At 44.8% G+C, this 18177-nt stretch overlaps 1 protein-coding gene across 3 annotated transcripts in view; it reads right to left on the reverse strand.

Annotated features, from left to right (window-relative positions):
- The window catches only part of LOC114061339 (DNA repair protein RAD51 homolog 2-like), a 307326-nt gene that overhangs the window by 24563 nt on the left and 264586 nt on the right, over nucleotides 1-18177 (reverse strand). The gene's annotated exons all lie outside the window — the stretch shown is intronic.

Raw genomic sequence — 18177 nt, forward strand, 5'->3', positions numbered from 1 at the left:
CTTAAAAAAGCATTATTTTTTATATTTTATAGCCAGCAGGTTCTTTTGGCACAGAGGCCCCCTTATCACAGTTCAGACGTTATTGCAGTTTGCCACTACAGTTCTAGGGAGAGTCCTTGGGCTATTTGCTTCATAGCCGGAGTTTGGAGCCACAGTATTTACTGTAACCTGAGCTTTAAAGGTTTTGCATGTTGTTAAGAAAGCAAGCTGCAGCCTGCCCTCTTCCCCCACCCTTTCTCCAGGGTGGCTAAAGTACTGAAAATGTGCACACTGCCTTTTTATCTGGCTTCACAAAAACATATCTGCAGTAGTGTATTTTTTATGTTACTAACAAGTGAAAAGAATATGTGAAGCCTATGAAAGTATGCAAAAACTTATGCTAGTTCTGTGTTTAATGAGAGTGAGATATGAAGCTGCCACACCACACTGAAGCTGCAAAGTCCTGGCTCTCTGAGCCAGCCTTTAAGAAGGCTGAAGAGTGTTTGCCTCCTCTGCGTCATTTGTCTTGTCAGGAATGTGCTAAAAACAAATATCTGAATACTGGTAGTGTTGCCTGGGGTAGGCCCAGTCCCCACGTGAATGAGATTAACACACTCTGCTTTTTGTGGTCCCTGATAATGTGGAACTGTCTATTATGGATGACTTGGATTTTTCTCAGGGACATCACTGGGAAAAACAAGCTGATACCTACACTGTGAACTTCGATAGATTAAAACATCAGGGATTCTTTTGATTTACCTTAGATTTGAATTTTCTGGGGAGGAAGAGTATAAAGGGTCCTGATATAATTTTATATTTAATGCGTAAGTGCAGTCTTCCAATAAGTATTTTTCCCTGTAAGATAAAGATCGACTCTCAGGTAGATCTTCAATTTACAATGTCTTTTCATGAAATCAGTGTTTTTCGTCTGCCCTTACCATCTTCCTTTGCAATCCCAGAAAATGAAGACTGGTACATTCCTGAATGCTACTCTAAAATAATCATCCAGCAACAGTTAACTTCTACCTCAGATGCGTTAATGAACCCCTTGAAACCACCAGTGCAACGCAGTAGTGCTTATGAGAACAACATTCAGCCATGTGTCCATGTTTCAGATACTGGGTTGCTTTTGAAGCAGGCAAGTTTCCAAAGCTGGGATAGCATTCCTGTTACCACTTTCCCATGCCAGCTGTCTCAAGGAGCTGTTACAAGAGGTGGTAATTAGGTGCTCGAGAACCACGTTTGGTCTCTCCTTCCCCTTGCCGTGCCCCAGGCATCTCTCCCAATGAGGAAAATACTAGTAGAGTATTAGGACATCTCGGTGCTTCTGTATGTGGACTCCTGTTTTCTTGACCAATTCTCTTGTAGCTTGCTCTGCTGATTCCCAGGTCCCAGTGCACTGTGGTTATGGCTAAATATACAAAATAAAGGTGTAGAAATGAGTGGCTACATCCCAAAAGCATATGACTGGACATTTTGTTTCACAAGGCTGATGAGACAATCTGAATCATACTGTTCCTCCCACACAGAAATCCCCTTCTGCTATAGTTATGCCTTGCATACCTAATAGCTTAGTAATAGGCATAAAACAACTTCTCTGCAAAGCTGGGGAAAACCTTATATCCCAAGTGGCCAAATGCCACCCTCTTCAGCTTTGGTCTAATACTGACATCTCAGATATTGACACTGTGATAATCATTATGACAAGTGCCAGTGGAAAATGACTGGATGCAAAAAGTACAGTTAGACAGCCAAGAATAACTGGAATGTTCTCTTAATATTATGGTTACTCCACATGCTTTCACTCTCCTTGCTGGGAGAGTGGCAGCAGCATAACAAAAGCAGAGGAGCTTGTGGGATTATTCAAAACTCCCTGCTGCTCCCTATGGGCCTTAATCAGAGGGACTGGAGATGGAACCATCTCCATCTCTACTGTGGCTCATGCCTGACATTCACATCTATCTTCACAGGTGAGTGAAGTCTTTCTGAAGCTGCCCAGGCACTGGGAAGGCTCAGAGTCCTCATGGCCCTGCCGTGGGTTCAAGGCATGAAAAACAACCATCATTTTGTTTACCGCTCGACGGAGGCTTTCTGGAGTCCACATGCCATCGGTCACATGTGAAACCCAGGCATGGGTCATCACTTCAGGCAAATGCCTGGAAGGGAGAAGGGCAGAGAGAAGACTAAGTCAGTGATATCTGATGAGTAGGTGGCCAGGAGCTGTCAACCACTTTATCCATGACTTGTATGCATATATTACAGTACACAGCAGAGGTTTCAGTTGCTGATCAGCAGTGTCATATGGGATAAAGAAGAAAATTTTGGCAGCATATGGGAGAGATTCAGGCTGCGAGGAGGTGCAAAGGAGGAAGATCTTTTGTGTGCAAGCTATTACAGTGGGAAACTGCCACCCTTTCTCTTGGGTGTCTGGGAATACAGGGGCTGTGAGTCCTGTAGTTCAAGTTTACAAGTTTAAATCAGTGAATTCAGGGCATTTTCATATGACAAGTCTAGCCCAGCAACTTCCAGGATGCTTTAACTGGGCCCAAAGTACTCCTGCAGAACAGGAGGAGTATTTCCAACAGCTCCTTGAAGGCAGGTAAAGAAGTGAGGTTGGTGTGGCTACAGCCTCAGGTACTGAACATGCTGGGGCTTCACGGGGACTGGTGGGAAAGGTGGCTGGTGGGGACACTGGACACGTTTGTTCAGACTTTGTGAATTTGCTTTCCCTTTCTCCTGGCACTGGCTCCGTCCTGCCATTGCCATCCTGGCCCGCTCTCCCCAAGGCACGGGCCTTGCTGCCAGCCCATCCCCATCCTGCCCTGAGAGCACCTGTCTGGCACCCAGCTCCCCAGTGCCCACCACTCCAGGCAGCATCCCCAGCCAGCTGCATCATTTGTTTTGGAGGCCTGCACTAACTCCCTCCGCCCTTATGCCCCTCCATTTACAGAATTGTAGCCACTTCCAGCTTGTGATAGAGTGGCCGCCAGGTGACCCTGGCTTAGTGTAAATATTTTGCTTTCGCTGGAAGGAAATGTGACATACATTTGGGGTAGAAGCTATCCAGAGGCTGCAGCCTTGGGAGCCAAACTGCTGGGAAGCCCCTCCCACAATGGTCTCAAGGTACCAGCACTGTCAAACATGTAAGACAGAAGGATCATGCACTCTCAAGGGGTCAAAGAGATTTGCTTCTCAGCGACAGAACAAGTATAATTGAGGGTCAGCGTGAGGGTCGTGCACAACCCAGCAGTGAGGAGTGAAGGTGCCCATTTTGCCCAAGCACGGCAGAGCACGGCACAGCATGGCTCACCTGCCCTGTCACACCTCCTCATGGGCAGCTGAGCACTGGCATGAAAGAAGGTCATGGTGGAGAGATACAAGCATATGCGCTTTCCAAACATCCATGTGAGTTCGGAGCAAAGATGCCATCAGAAAAAATCGCTACGTGATTATTTTTATTTCCTAAACTAGGTGGCTGTGCAAGCAGCCATGGGTAAGGTGGCTGGTCCCAGTCTCCTGTTAATGGGCTTTGCGCTGGGCAGAGCACAGGCCAGTTTAAGGCCTGGATGGGTTTTAAAAACTGCCTTCAGCTGAGGGTTTTTTTTTGATGTTGGTGACACTTGTGATCACTTGACTCAGTCTGCCTGGCTGTAGCCATGTTTAAAAAGGAATAGTAAATACGCTGCTTGAAGGCATACTGTACCAAGTAGCTAGTGTCACATTTTACATCCGATAAATATTAATTAGTGGCATTTCAAAGTACACAAGGTGTTGGGATCTCATGTGTTGGCTGGAGAGAAATAGATCTTTCAGATTTAACCATAATCTTGCTGAATTATGCATTTTACTTGGCATGGCTGGTTACTCTGGAGTGGTGTCTGCTCATTTGGCATCCCTCACTGGCATACCAAGGTGCCAACTTCCCGCAGGACAGCCCAGCAGCCTACCTAGGGAATCAAAGAGCCAGATTATCCAGAAAGGGCAAGCTGCACCAAGTCAAGGATTTGTTTTTTGGTAACTATCCAGAAATTAAGGCTCTCACTTGTTGAGGTTTTAGGCCATGCCTAGGCCCCATCCTGATCAACTGCTGTGAGCTTAATTATCAGTTTTTGTTTCTCCAGACAGTCAAATTTGTTATGGAGAAAATGCATGTGTGCTGGATTCACTTGTGAAAGGCTTGACAGTAGATAATTTAAAATCAAATTACAGACTGCCATTAAACCAAAAGCAGAAAGTTCCCTTTTCACAGGACAGTGCTTCTCATACACTAAAATAAAAGCTGAAAACAACTGCACAGTAATGCTCAGCCAGTCCACAAAACCGTAGGCAGGCACATTGACTTTTCAGGAAGATCCCCACTGAATGTTAAACAAACCCTGCCATTCCTAGCACTACTGCCTGAAATCAGTGCTTCACTCCCCGCTACGTGCAGAGACATTTAAACAGCTCTTTCAGCAACCGCTGACATCATCATACTGAATCCTGCCTGGGAGACCTCAGAAATGAGTCACAGAGAGGGGAATTAACCTCTCCTCAGAGCTGTCAGTGGATTAGCCAAGAAGCAGTGGAGAAGGAAGGAAATGAAATAAAAATTTTCAGAATTGGAAATTTTCATTGGGTCATTTCATATTTAGAAATGCACACATACACATACATATACATACATATACGCATACATGTACATATATATACATGCAGACCCTCTACAGCCAAAGGAAGCAACAGTAAGTTGTTGCAACTGAAGCATGTGCCACACAATCCTAAGCAGGACGTTCTGTTCATAGTAGAACATAATGTAGCTCATGGAAGCTCAAGGATGAAGCAATAAAAGTTGTGTACTAGCCAGTTCAAGGTTACACAAAAACATTAAGCTCCCTCTTGTTTAGAAGACACTGAAATGTGATACATGAACACAAAAGAAGAAATGTCTTTAAATTCTGAAAAGAATAGCTGTTTTATTCTCTAGGGGTCTATGGGATCTTCCACTCTGAGGAAAACAAAAGACCTCCATTTTCTTGACCAGAAGGAGGGATTAATTTTAAATGGAAGCAGTATGCATGTGATTTTCGTCATATGGTAAATTAACTGTAGGCTAGCAGGCCTATGGGCTACTCACTGTTTCTGTTCAATATTCAGAGTTGTGCTGTGGCAGTAAGCAGCGAGGCTGTGGGAAGTTATGGAGAGCCCACACACCTTAGCATGGGTCAGGCTGCTCTTATGTGTCTGCATTCAGACTTATAACTGAAAGTCAGGGCAAAGCTCTTGCCTCAGGACACAAGTTGACGTCCTGACTCCTTGAAATTGCCACCAGCAGCAGGTTGGCCACTGCCAGTGCCCTGCCAGGCACTTCCATGCTTGTCTGAACCACCTCACATAGGGGAGTTACGGAGAGAGATTTTTGGCTGCCACAGCCTTTGGGTATGCTCTGTTATGTAGCGCCCGTGCTATGAGCTCCTGCTTCTCCCTAGAGCAGCCAGAAGGAAGGAGTTCTGGCATCACAGGGCTGAGACACAGTCTGTTCTGGGCCAGCAAGGTGCCACTATGGATACAAAATGCTGGGAAAAGGCAAAGAAGCTCACAGCCATTACAGACAGGTAACTCCCTGCCCAGACGATGACAGACCTGTCTCCCATCAGACTCTCTGTTTAACAACAGATTAACCAAATTCTTTTTAGCTTTTCTTGTGCTGAAAGGATGTTGCCCAAAGCAGCTGAAAGGACAGCCCACAAATCCAATACAAGCAGCTCTTTTTGATCTGTTTTTCCTTTGACATTGCCTGGGGTACCCTCCCACCATCACCCTGCAATGTAAATTCACTTTTTAATGCGGTTGGCTTGGATTTGGGAGGAAGGTAAAGTGCCAGCCACCGAAAAGGACAGCCAGAAGAGCTGCCACCTAAAAGACCAGCTGGCAACAAAGTGATTAAACCTGACAAAAAAGGAGTTGAGAGTAGTTGTATTGTTTTGGGGGTGGTGGAGCTGCAGGGAGGGGTAGTGTTGGTACAAACAAAGAGCTCTGTACTCAGTGAAAACAGCTAATTCAGCCAAGCACCAAAACTGGTGCCAGTTCTAGATAAAATTTGGTACTCCTCTTGCGGTTTTCATCCAGGCTTGTCCCAGTCAGCACCAGGAACTGCCGACGGGTGCACCTCATCAATAAAAACAGGCTAGAAGAGACTTGTGATATATTTCCTACGTGGTTGCCTCAAACAAGGATATATCTCACACCCAGAGTCCAACTTATATCTTGGTATCTTGGTATCTACACTGTCCTAAATGGGAGCTGGGGAAGCCATCAGCGTGAGCAGCAGGAGGAAACCTGCTCTTCATTCAGAAGTGTTTGGTTTTAGCTTTGAAAATTATAGATTGGGAAGGGGGCGGGGGGTGGCATCCTGTGAATTGCAGTTCTGGCTGCAGCTTTCAGTGGTCACAGCCATCTCTATATAAGTACCTGTGATGAAGCACCTGGTTAATTTTCTAAGCACAAAGCTCTCCCATACTGAGATGTGTACTTCAAGAAGAGGAGAAACAGATAAATGTGGCATGTATTTCTGAACTAGAAAACATGAGAAGTTATGCACAACAAGGAAGCACAGCACAAATGCTGAGAGGTAGCTGAGAGGGCTCTTTCCTTTCAATCTGTCCATCAACAGAAGAGATGCTTGAAGACTGCACCCATCCTGGAACCGTAATTTTCTTTTTCAGAGTAACAAGCAATTAGGTTTTAGCCTGTTGCCTGCAGGGAAATGGTTTTGTAATGGAAGGAGCACTCTGAACGAAATCAACAAACAGGAGAATGGCTGTGTTTGTTTTTCCATGTACTGGAGGTGAAGGTGCAACCACGCTGGGGTTTCTTTCACATCCTCTTCACTTGACACAGGGCAGGGGACAGACACAGACACATGCAGAGCTGCACATCTACGTGGAGGGAGCATGTAACTGTAATAACAAAACCTTTGGTCTCTGCTTTTGCCCCTCCCCTTCTCCTCCCCCCTCCCTCAGTATGTGCCATGCCCTTCCTGTTAGTGGAGTGGGAGATGTGGGGCTCCTGGCATGCCTGATGCTCCCCCTCAGGCTGTACTTGCATGTTTTAAGCCAGCACTTTCCACCAACATGGGAGCTGCCTCAGTGTCTCCCTGCCTCCAGCTACTTGCTGCTGTTCCTCGTCTCTTGTGCAATCACACCGAAGTGGGCTGGTGAGTGCAGCTGGTCTGCAACCAACCAAGGCCTACCAAAAGGATGCTTTTTTTTGAACCCACCACTGTTCCCCACTCCAGTTTACTCTCTTACACTAGAAATGAACCTCATGTGCTTTTTTGGCAGTGACATAGACTTATGCAGACAGGTGTTCACGGCCCCCTGGCCTGGGGCAAGGGATGACTTGGGTGGGCCAGGGCCATGCTGGCCCCAGGGCATCCCTACCTGCCTGTGTGGGTGCTGGGAGAAGAGAGTGGCAAGCAAGCTAAACTAATCAACCAGAAGCAGTGATGCTGGTGAAGTATTAAGTTTAAATGCATACATGTACTCATAGAAATGCACTTTACCACAGCTAATTTTGCAAAGGGCAGGTATTTTTGCTTATTGATTGTGAATCCAGAACTACCAGTATAGTTCTGTCCGTGCTACATGTGTTTTGTTGAAGGATGTGTGCCCAGCACAAGCACAGACTCAGCATTAATTTGAAAAAAGAGACTTATCTAGCCAGACAGAGACATTCTTTCCTCCCTTCAGCTGCATTCCAAAGACAGACATTATTTGGAAGTATCTTGTGTGTTTAGTCAGTGCACAGGGAGCATTTGCAAATGCAAAGGCAGCAGTGAGTATATGCTTTAATTTTTATATAGACCATTCCCCTTATCCATATATTCCTAGCATTTAAACCATTATCTCAAAGGCAGGCCTACAGCTGGAATAAATACTTTAAGATAACTAGCTCTCTCCATGTCTTGGCCACTGGATGCCCATATGGGCTTATGTTTTTAATGTGTGTTTCCTGTTGGCCCTCTTTGCTCTTAGCAGATAGAGAGTGAGGTATTTCTCTGAGTGTTCCTGTATGTGCTAGGACAGGTACTCTTGTGCCTATACAAGTACTTGTAAGCAGATGCAGATATAGATGTGCCCATACAGACCCACATTACTAGTCACGTTTACATCTGTCTATATACATGCCTATCCTGCCCTGCAATCAACATATACACAAGTTTGCTGCAACAAGCCAATTGTTTTATTTCTCTCCTGAATTGCCAAATGCTGCAAGCCGCAGGCTAGCTATTGTGGTTACCCTGATTCCCAGGTTTCTTCTGCAGTTGGCGAGTAAGCAGCACTGCAAGTTTCCTAACAACTGGGATGAAGTTTTGTGTAAATCACCTTCTAGGCGTTAGACTTTTCCCAGCAAAAGAGGGGGGCGGGTGTTTGGAGGAGGGAGAGTTGCTCTCTTTGATGTGGGGATTAGTTCACATGTCAGCGCTATCCCCCTTTTTTTAATATGCTGTGATTTATAGAAGGGCGGCTATGAGAGATAGCCAAGGGGACACCCACGTGGGACAGACACCACCTCCCAGAAAATACCTACAACTAAAGCAGCTGGCATCAACAGAAAGACTCCAATTGCAAAAAAATTAAAGCACCGTAAAAAAGCCCTGCTTTGCCTAACAAATGCTTTTTAAAAATTAGGATATGCTTTAATGCTTATTAAGCAGAAACTGGTTTTTCCCAGCAGCAGAGGGGGACTCTTTCTGCACACATAATAATAAAGAAATTATTAACATTTTTTCCTTTAAAAAAAAAAAAAAGTTTGTTTTGTATTTTCCCTTTAGAGCACACATCACTAGTGAGAACGAGTGTGGCTCCAAAAATGATTATGCTCACTTGAAATATATTTAGCAGTGCAACTGCTCCATTCAGAGTTTCCACGTTCTCCTGCATGAATATTTTATCAGTGCTTTAGAAAAACTTCACTTTTTGGTTGAAAGTTATGTGGTTGTTCTGCAATGCAATCTTACGTCTGTTAGTGTTGAAGGAAACTTTCCTGATGCTTTCATGGGAACTGGATAAGGCTCTGACTTATTAGGCTAGAAGCCATATTCAGAGTAGCTTTGCTTTAGCATATCTGAATTATTTAGGCTTACCGCTTTGTGGAGTGGATGGATGAGGGGCTGGCAAAGGAGACTGATAGATACAGTAAGAAAGATTTAAGTAGCTTTATAGTCCATATTAGTATTTTTTCAAAATTTTATCTGTTTTGTCCCTTTTCTAGTATTTTTATTTTTATAGTTATCTTTGAATGAAACTTTCAGACATTCTAGCAAAGCAAAATTTTTTTTAAATTTAATTTTATTTAATTAAAAACCAAAGTTTAATTTCCAGACAGACCAGCTCTTTGAGCTGATTCCCTGTCTGGCTGCTCTTGTGTTGAAGGCAGGGGGGGTGACAAGGCTGTGGCAAGCCAGACTTCAGATTGAGTTGCTATAAAACTCTAGCCCAAATAAGCAGTTTTATCATGTTGTTATCACAGAGGTTAACATGGGGTCTTTCTCGGGTATTTCTTTTAACTCCTCTCCCATCCAGATACCTGAGGTCTGCATTCACCTTTGATGCTGTGTTACGTGCGGTCCTTCTAGCACATCAGAGGCATCTCAGTGACTGCCTGGGCACCTTACCTTGAGGGACAGACAAAAGCCAAACCACTTCTTTGCTGCTATGTTTCCAATGGCCTCCCGTGATTCCCCCCACTGTTCTTTTAAGCATAAAGAGGTTATTGTGTCACCCCCCAGCAACCCATAAACGCCACTGACAACCAAAGCGTGACACACGACGGGACGCGCCCCACACAAGTAGGCTTTGTACCCAGGGCAGTGCAGTAGAGTGGCCACGTTCAAGTGTGGCCTCACAGTGTGACTTCTCCCACCCCAGCCGGGGCTGCTCCATGTGCTCTGACCCAAATGCAAATTGAACTACCTAAACCCACAGTGAAAGCACAGACAAAAGCTCTTCTGGCATCTCCCCAAGTCAAGTGGTGCCCTGGCCCAGGACTCCTCCGAGGGTGTGTTGTGGCAGCACGGTAGCACAAATGGGCCTGGCTCCGCAGAGCATGGCAGAGAGGCATGTAGGTTTGCCTCTCAGGTGGCTGTGCATGCACTGCCTTGGCTTGCTGCTGCTCTTTTGTGCCACCGAAAAGTGATAAATATAACACTTCTCAGAAACATGCACAGAGTAACGTGTTTGGTGCACATGCAGCCTCTCCCCCCAAACAGGTAACAGTATAGTAACTCAGAGGGATGCTCCCTTTCAGCCTAGACTGATGCAGGGTTGGGAAGGTATGTGGGGAGAGACAGGTGACTTGGTGGACTGGAAATGATAACCCTTTCCGCAGCCTGGGAAACACACCACATGTGTTTCTGGCAAAGAAGAGTATTTAAGAGACATAGCACATGGTGCACTACTTATTCTTCTTCACAGATGGCTCACTGGGGCCAAAAATCAAAACCATTTCCTAATTATTTGTTCAAATTGTCAAAATATTTGACAAAATGAACGTGAAGGAGTATCTTGAAGACAATACTTTATAGAAAGAAAGACAATTTGGAGATCAATTTGCACCCCCATTTCACTGCACTTTCCAAAAATGGAATATCCTCCACGCTGGTCTCCTGGCTGTCATGTGGCAGGGTGGGCAACGGCAGCTGATCACAGGTACAGACATCACTGACTTGAATTCTCACACGTTACCATTTGGGTGCTCATGTCTGTCTCCATTCTCAGTGGTAGCTTGAATCTCTCCTGAAGGTTTAAATAAGTTTTTCCTTTAAGTAAACAGAGAGCACTGGCTGATTAAACCCCAGTATTTATGCACCTATTTTGCTAATGCTTGTCAGTGAGAAAAGTAACTCCCATATTGTTCAGATATGCTCTCATCTGGGGAAAGCAGGATTTCTCAACTGCTGTTTGTATTGAGTTGGGAATATACAATTTAAGCAAAGCTTGTTAAATGACATATATACTAAAGAGTTAGACAAGTCATTTTTCAGTAGTTACATTTGAGTATAGTTGAGATTAGATTTTATGATTTTGGTAGTTTACAGTTAAGAATTAAAGAATGTAACATAATGTAAAGCAATAATCAAGCAGCCAGTCAGTCAAGCAGAACAGGCTTATACTTTTGCATGCATGAGAAAAGCAGAGAATTTGAAAAATATGTTGATTTGGGGGCTTTTTTGTTTGTTTTTGAAAGTTATGTTGGTAATGATGGAGCTTAAGTCAGACCAATATAAATACACAGCAACTTAAAAGTTTGACATGGTCTTTTCACTTAAACGCATAAAAATGTAAGCATAGGTTGGAGTTCATAACCCCTCACCTCTCAAAAGAAAAAAAGAAAGAACAAAGACTGAAACCAAACACTCAATTTGATTATCCAACTGTTTGGCTCAAAGGTGCAATTGGCTCGTCTTTCTGTCAGCCCTATTAAGTGAACACAGAACCTTGATCGCCAGACACAATTCCCATGCTTCCCAAAGCTGAGCTGCAAGTCATGAATCATACACCGTCACGTGTGAAATCCTATGTGAAAACGTCAGGTGGAGAACAAGAACTCTTTCTGCAGGAGATACCTGCATTCCCTCACGTAACAGCGATAGCAAGGAAACAACCGTAACCACCGATATATCAGGAACAGCCCTTGGATACTTCTGTTTTTCATCCACATTTAATAAAAGATCACTTCCATTTGAGATTCTCCAAAAGCATGTGTTTTCTCTGATGTCTCACAGGTAGGAGGGATGCGAAAGAAAACATGTCATCCCTTTCACAGTTTGTGTGATGTAGTAAATATCTGCACCATCATCTAGAATTTGGAAATGGAAGCCTCTAGGGAAAGGACTGTATTTTCTTTTTGACTTCCTAGTAATGACATATTGTCAAGGTCCAGCGAAGGTTAAAATTATACTGTACCGTAGCTGTGTACCCTGTATATGGGCTTTGGGAGTGATTTCCAGTGATTTTCATACCCTGCTGAAGCAATTCACCATTAGTATGGAAGCTGGGCTAGAGAAAGTGAGGCAACCACAATATGCCTTTGGTTGGAAACTTCTGTTTTTGCTTCAGGTGTAAATAGCAGCCTTGTCAGACATTAACCTAGCTTCACTGCTTTTATTTACAGTTTAGGAGGGATCTCAAAGACTCTGGAAATACTTCAGCTAAACAGTCACCTTCTTAGCACCCTGACTGGTGCAAAGCTTCCCTGGCACCTGATTAGGAAAACACTGCAGGGGATTCACAGGAACAAGGGCTGGGGTCAGGAGAAAGAGTTAAACCTTTGCGTGTAACTTTTCATGTGACCCGGCTGGCGATCCAGTGACTGTGGGCTCCATTGGCAGGCAGTGGCTTGTGGAGTCCTGGGAATTATTATATGGGATTGGGAGAGAATGCCAGCAATGCACACAAGGCTCAGGGGGGAGGATGAAAGGCAGACGCCACTCAATGAATGAATTCAGAAATATGCATGCAACTTCTGAATGACTTCTCTCCCTTCGCTGAACCTGCACACCAGTTTCTACAGCCACCAGTGAAATACTGCCCCGTGGCCTGAGAAGGTCCGTGCCAACCTTCTCGGCTCTGCCAACCCACCTGCTGCTCCAAAGCACCTGCTGCCACATGGGCACAGGCCACTATGCTGCCAGAAGCAAGGAGAGCACTGTTTAGGCGTGCCATTGACAAAGGTCCTTGCCAAGACATCGGGGAGCCTCCTAAATGCAGCCGCCTTCAGCAGGAAAGCGGGGTGCAGCTCTTTTGAATGCGGCAGCTCCCACTGGTGGCGGCAATGCTGTGGGGCCGTGGCACAAGCCACAGCCAAGTGCAAGGGGGGAAAATTCAGGATTGCTGCTTCAGCAATCTGAACCAAGCAGTGCCAGAACAGCCTGTCGGTTAAGGGGCAGAAAGCCCAGGAGGTTCCATGCCCACTGTTACTGTGGTGGCTTGGGACTCACCTGTCCCATGGCTGGTCTGCCCAGGTGGCTGCAGTTCAGATGGGGTGTACAGGCACGGGCTTCAAAAGCGCACTTAGGAAGTGTAACTTGCTGCCTCCCCACGATGTGTAATCTTGGAAAGATGGGAGCAGGGCCATCTAGAAACAGTGACCCTGCAGCTCCTCACTTGGCAGGGTAGAACTATCTTTTATTATCCTTTGGGGCTATGGCTGCAAACAAAAAATGCTTTCATTTCAGTTTGGCGGCGGCTCCAGTTGTGTGTGCTCTGGCTGCTTCCTTAATTACAGTGGTTGTTGACAACTTCTGATAGAGACCCTCTCTTTGAACAGTCCCCCAACTACCCCACTTTTTTTGCAGTCTGAACACATAATAAACTGGGACAACATTCTGTAAAAATAAGCTCACTGTAATGCAGTGATTTCTACGCCACAGTTATGCTGTGTTCCTCTCTTCTGTCCTCTCAATTTGTGCTGCTGCTGTTTATTTCCTCTTTCTGGCTATAAGACATTTTATTTATTAGTGCTGGATTTCCTGTTGCCTGCAGCTGCCCATACTTTACTCTCCCCAGTTCACTCTGTCATTGGAGTAAGTCTTGTTCTCATCGTTTGGCTGGTGATTGTATTAAGCAACACTTGACAAAGAAGAGGACTTGCATGGCACCCTGGGCATACAAGCCCCCCCTAAATAAACGAAAAGCTGCTATGGGGAGCCCTCAGAGGCTTAGGAGGGGTCCCTTTTTTATGACTTACTGATGCAGAGATTATACTTTTTTTGGATGGCAGGAACAGTTCTTGCAGTTCTTGTTTTGCTTACGTGCACTGTATCACATGGAGGAAGTCAACTCTTTGACTGTAAATAGTCTGCAAGTCTAACTGATGAGGGGCTAAAGGTTTGCAATTATTTCTATTTGAGACTGTGGGCCACATCATGGTAGAAACATCGTGTAGATTTTGCACGCAGTGGGGTTTGTGAATGACTTCCCCGACCTTTTGTGGACATGCACATCCTTGTAGTAAACACAAAGATTGCTTATACAGAAAGTGAGGTCATGAAGGGGAAAAAACTGTTTTGCTCCCTTGAACGTGATTTCCCTGCTGGAAGGAAGGAGGCAGCACAAGCTCTTAGCGTTCTATTACCAGCAACACCAGTTGGAAAAGCTCACTCATCTGTTTTGGGGGGAAGTGCTTCATCTAAATTCTCTGTTGTCCAATTGCTATCTGGTACTATTTCAAGTGGCAGAGAATAAGGTTGAAGCAGCACCTAATGCTGCTCTTATTAATATTCTCTCTTTTGTGTTTAATGTGCAAGGGGCTGCCCTAATTTTATCATCTTCTCTTTCTATTTGGAAGGGATTTGGAGCCTGAAAACTGAGTAATGAGAGTTGGGGGTGAAGCGAAACCCAAGGCATGGAGACAGTTGAGGTGTGTTTTACAGCGATGCAGCCCCAGTCCTGTCAGGATGTGCTGCTTTCAGCTGCTGTTCACAGTGGGCAGTTGCTGGCGGAGAAGCGCTGCAGGTGCAGCACCATTTAGACACTTCTTCCTTTGTGTCAGATGTTCGAGAGCTGCCCAGAGACATTAAATAGCGAACTGTCTTCTGACATCTTCCAGGTAAAATGGAAATGGGAGATCCTGAGCATTTGAATTATGAAAGATCCCACTGTGTTACCTGCAAGCCAGTGTTTTAACCCCAGTGTCCTGGCCAAATTCCAGCTCTGCTAATTACATCCTGCCTATGTGAAAATTCCCCTGCATTTGTACACTGCTTTCTTCCTCGCTTGTTTTCAGCAGCTGTGTGGAGTTGCCAGGTGCGGCGAAGTGCTTGCCATGTTCCACCTCAGGCCTGGCTCCATTTCAGCAAGGAATGAAATGAGCACTGTGCACAGCATTTGCAGTGAGTCCAGATCCTCTGCAGGGATGGGTGTTACAGAAGCAGCATACCCAAGGACCAGTTCTGGGGCCTTTACACAGAATGTAACAGTGTGAAGAGGCCAAAGACTCTAGTGCTGGGGTATACCACAGGGTCACAGGAGAGACAGGAGGAGGCTGCTGCACTGTGATCTGATTTTTCTCCCAGCTTCTCTCACCTACAAGGGCTGGAATAGCTGGTACACACTGATCTGGTTTTGGGGGCTGACTGACTTCAGGTTCGTTTGCTCAGTGATAGAAGCTTTCAGTTCTGCTAACACTGGTCACTATCAATATATATCCAGCTTTTGCATGTCTGGCTATTGATCAGTGTGGACAAAGGAAGCTAGGGAAAAGAAATAATTCAAAAACTTTGAATCTATGGATTTGTTTCCTTCTCTTCCACTTCATAACTCATATGCACATTGTTTTTGGCTCAGTCCTGTTGGCAACAGCTCTCTCAACTGACCTGGTAAATTAATCCCCCTGGTGAAAACCTCTCATACCACTGGAGAGGAACTGGCTGATGGATTATCCCTCTTTTCTGCAGAAGTAAAAGAGATGGCTGGATCACTAGTTACAGGGTTCTGATAATAACAAGCAGTAAGAAATGCAGGTCATGTACAGGAGTGTAATGAAATTATATTTATTCAATACAGGAGTGACTTACTGGCTCATCTGTCCAATTTTCTTGTCAGTCAAGTTTTCTCTTTGATAATGGCATTTTTACCATAGTCCTGCATGAATAATATATGGAAGCACGTACAAAAATGTTTGAGGGTGCTCCTGACAGAACACCAACTTCACTGGCAGAAGTGGAGGAGAACATGCCCAAGCCAGACAGAGCAGTGACTTGACTGTTTTTCCCCCACCTCACATCCCTCTCTGATTTTTTCAACATCTTAATTCCATGGGACAGCAGTTGTGAGCAATCTCTCTGTTTCAAGGGGGAAAAATCAAGGTTGTCTCAAGGTGTGATGCCATCATGTTTTCACCAGAAGGGGAAGTACAGCAATCCTGGAAAAGGGAGGGAATGTGTGTTTTTTGTAGTATAAGCTAGAAAGCTGGGACTCAAAGACCCAAGTCCTCTTACCAGGCTACCCATGTGACTTCAGCAAGGCACAACTATTTTAGTCTCATTAGCCCTGTCTTTAAACTGTACTTGCTTCACGGGGATGAGAAGGGGATTAAACTTTAATTCATTAATGTTTGTAAAACATTTTAGAACTTGGATGGAAATTTCCCAGGTAGTGCAGAGAGCATTAAAAAGCTTATCTCCCTCTCCAAGTGCCAATGGCTCTGCAATATAAGAGAAATAGTGAAAACAGTGCTTGCATTTCAGTGTTTATAACAATGAAACCCACCAGCTTTCCCCCTCTGTCCTTTCATGTTTTTTTAAAACAGGGAGAGTCAGCAATGGGAAATTTCAGTCTAAACACAGAGCAGTTGCTCCCTGGAGACTTTAATGCATCTCAGTGGAATTTTCCCTGCTTTCAGTCTTTTGTGCTTCCAAAAGGTCCTGGAACCAGGCTTGTGACTGTAAGAGCAAAAACACTTCTCTGTCTGAGTGTTCTACCAAATATTTACAAGATACCCGGATAAAATGGCTACAGGCAAGTTCAGCAGGGTTTGAGTGGCCAGTAGTGCAACACTGTCAGGAAAATCTAAATCTCAGTTAAAACAAAATTAAACTTACATGTTACAAAGGTTTCTTCAAAACCCAGAATTGGTAACACTGAAGCTGGAAAACTGCTCTTCCCCAAAGTGAAATGTATTAGCTTTTAAAAGTAACTTATTGAAATGGAGTAGCTTCCTTGTTGTGATGGAAACTTCCTTGTTAAAGGAGAGCCCAAAGCTGCATGAGCAGGTGTGTGAGTAGATACCTGCAGATATGCTGTCTCCATGTCATCCTGCTTGGCAGCTGGGAGGGATGCAACATCAGCTTCCATGTCTCTTGCATTGCCACCGTAAGGGTGTGCAGTACTTTTTAACAGGGGCCATGTGCTCCCCAGGAACTCCCTCATCACCCAAAGAATGCCAAGAAAACAGCAAAAGCCTGTAAGGTAAGGAAGTAGTTCTGTGGTTTGCAGGCATGTTGTGCCTGAGAACATGGTGTTGAGTGGGTATATCACATTCCCTATCGTGCACCAGCCTCTGGGAAAGTTGAATGGTACAATGGACTGTTAAAAACCACATTGAAAGCAATGGGACCCTCAAACATTGGGATTTAGCAAAAGCCACCTGGTTAGTTAACACCTGAGGCTCTACCAACTGAGCTGGCCCTGCCCAATCAGAACCTCTACGTACCAAAAAAGGGGATAGAGTCCCTGTGGTGCATATGAGAAATGTGTTAGACAGTTCAGATTAGTCCTGCTTCAAGCAAAGACAAAACCATTCTGTGGGATTTTTTTTGCTCAAGGACCTGGGTGCACTTTGTGAGTGATGCAGAGGAACAGGGAAACATGATGTGTATCTCAAGCGGATTTGATTTTTGAGTGAGAACAGTCTGTAATGTTTAATTGCATAAGGAACTGGTTGCTGAATGGAACTGCTACTTTATGTCATAACTATCATGGACAGTGAGGATGGACTGCTTCAAATACACCAGTCATGAGCTCCTGGTGCAGCCAACAGCACACCAGTTTTTCTGACCTGGAAGACATCTAGGATGGATAGAACTCACAGTCACGGACTAAGTGAACTCAACAGACATCCTGGTGGGGGGGATGGCCACCAACTATTGAAATAATCCCTGTAACTGTACAGAAGCACAGGTATTATTTCATTCTGTACAGGTTACTCTGCTTTTCAAGTGGTTGCTCAGGGAGGCTTTCTCTGAGACAGCAGAGGACAGAACCAACCTCTCGGGACAATGGCACTTGTGCACTGGCAGTTGGCACTAACTGAGCCCATGGCTTTTCCTTAGGCTTGAGAGCTGGGAACAGGCTGATCCTGATCACAGTACAGCCAGTGATGCCTTTAACGGCCTTGAGCAAGTCATACTTTCTCTAAGCCTATAAAGTGAGTAAATAGTTCTGTGGTTTGCAGTGATGTTGTGAATACTTTAAAAGCATTTTGAAGACAGAGGAAAGTAAGCAGCTGTAATACACAGTGATCTTCCTACTGTTCAGATTGCTACCTGTTCTCCTTCCATTCTGAACTGTCAGAGCCCAGCTATTAGCAACTCTTTCATCATCTCAGATGATTTTCAAGTGAGTTCCAGGAATAAGTGCACTCTATGCTATTGTTTCTTAATCAAGCCAGTGAGTGGGTTTATCATTGTCTGAAAAAAAAGAAGCGTACATTTCA

This window comes from Empidonax traillii, unplaced genomic scaffold, assembly GCF_003031625.1.
Source record: "Empidonax traillii isolate 1590-97213 ecotype Southwest subspecies unplaced genomic scaffold, ASM303162v1 scaffold328:size603334, whole genome shotgun sequence".
Taxonomy (NCBI): domain Eukaryota; kingdom Metazoa; phylum Chordata; class Aves; order Passeriformes; family Tyrannidae; genus Empidonax; species Empidonax traillii.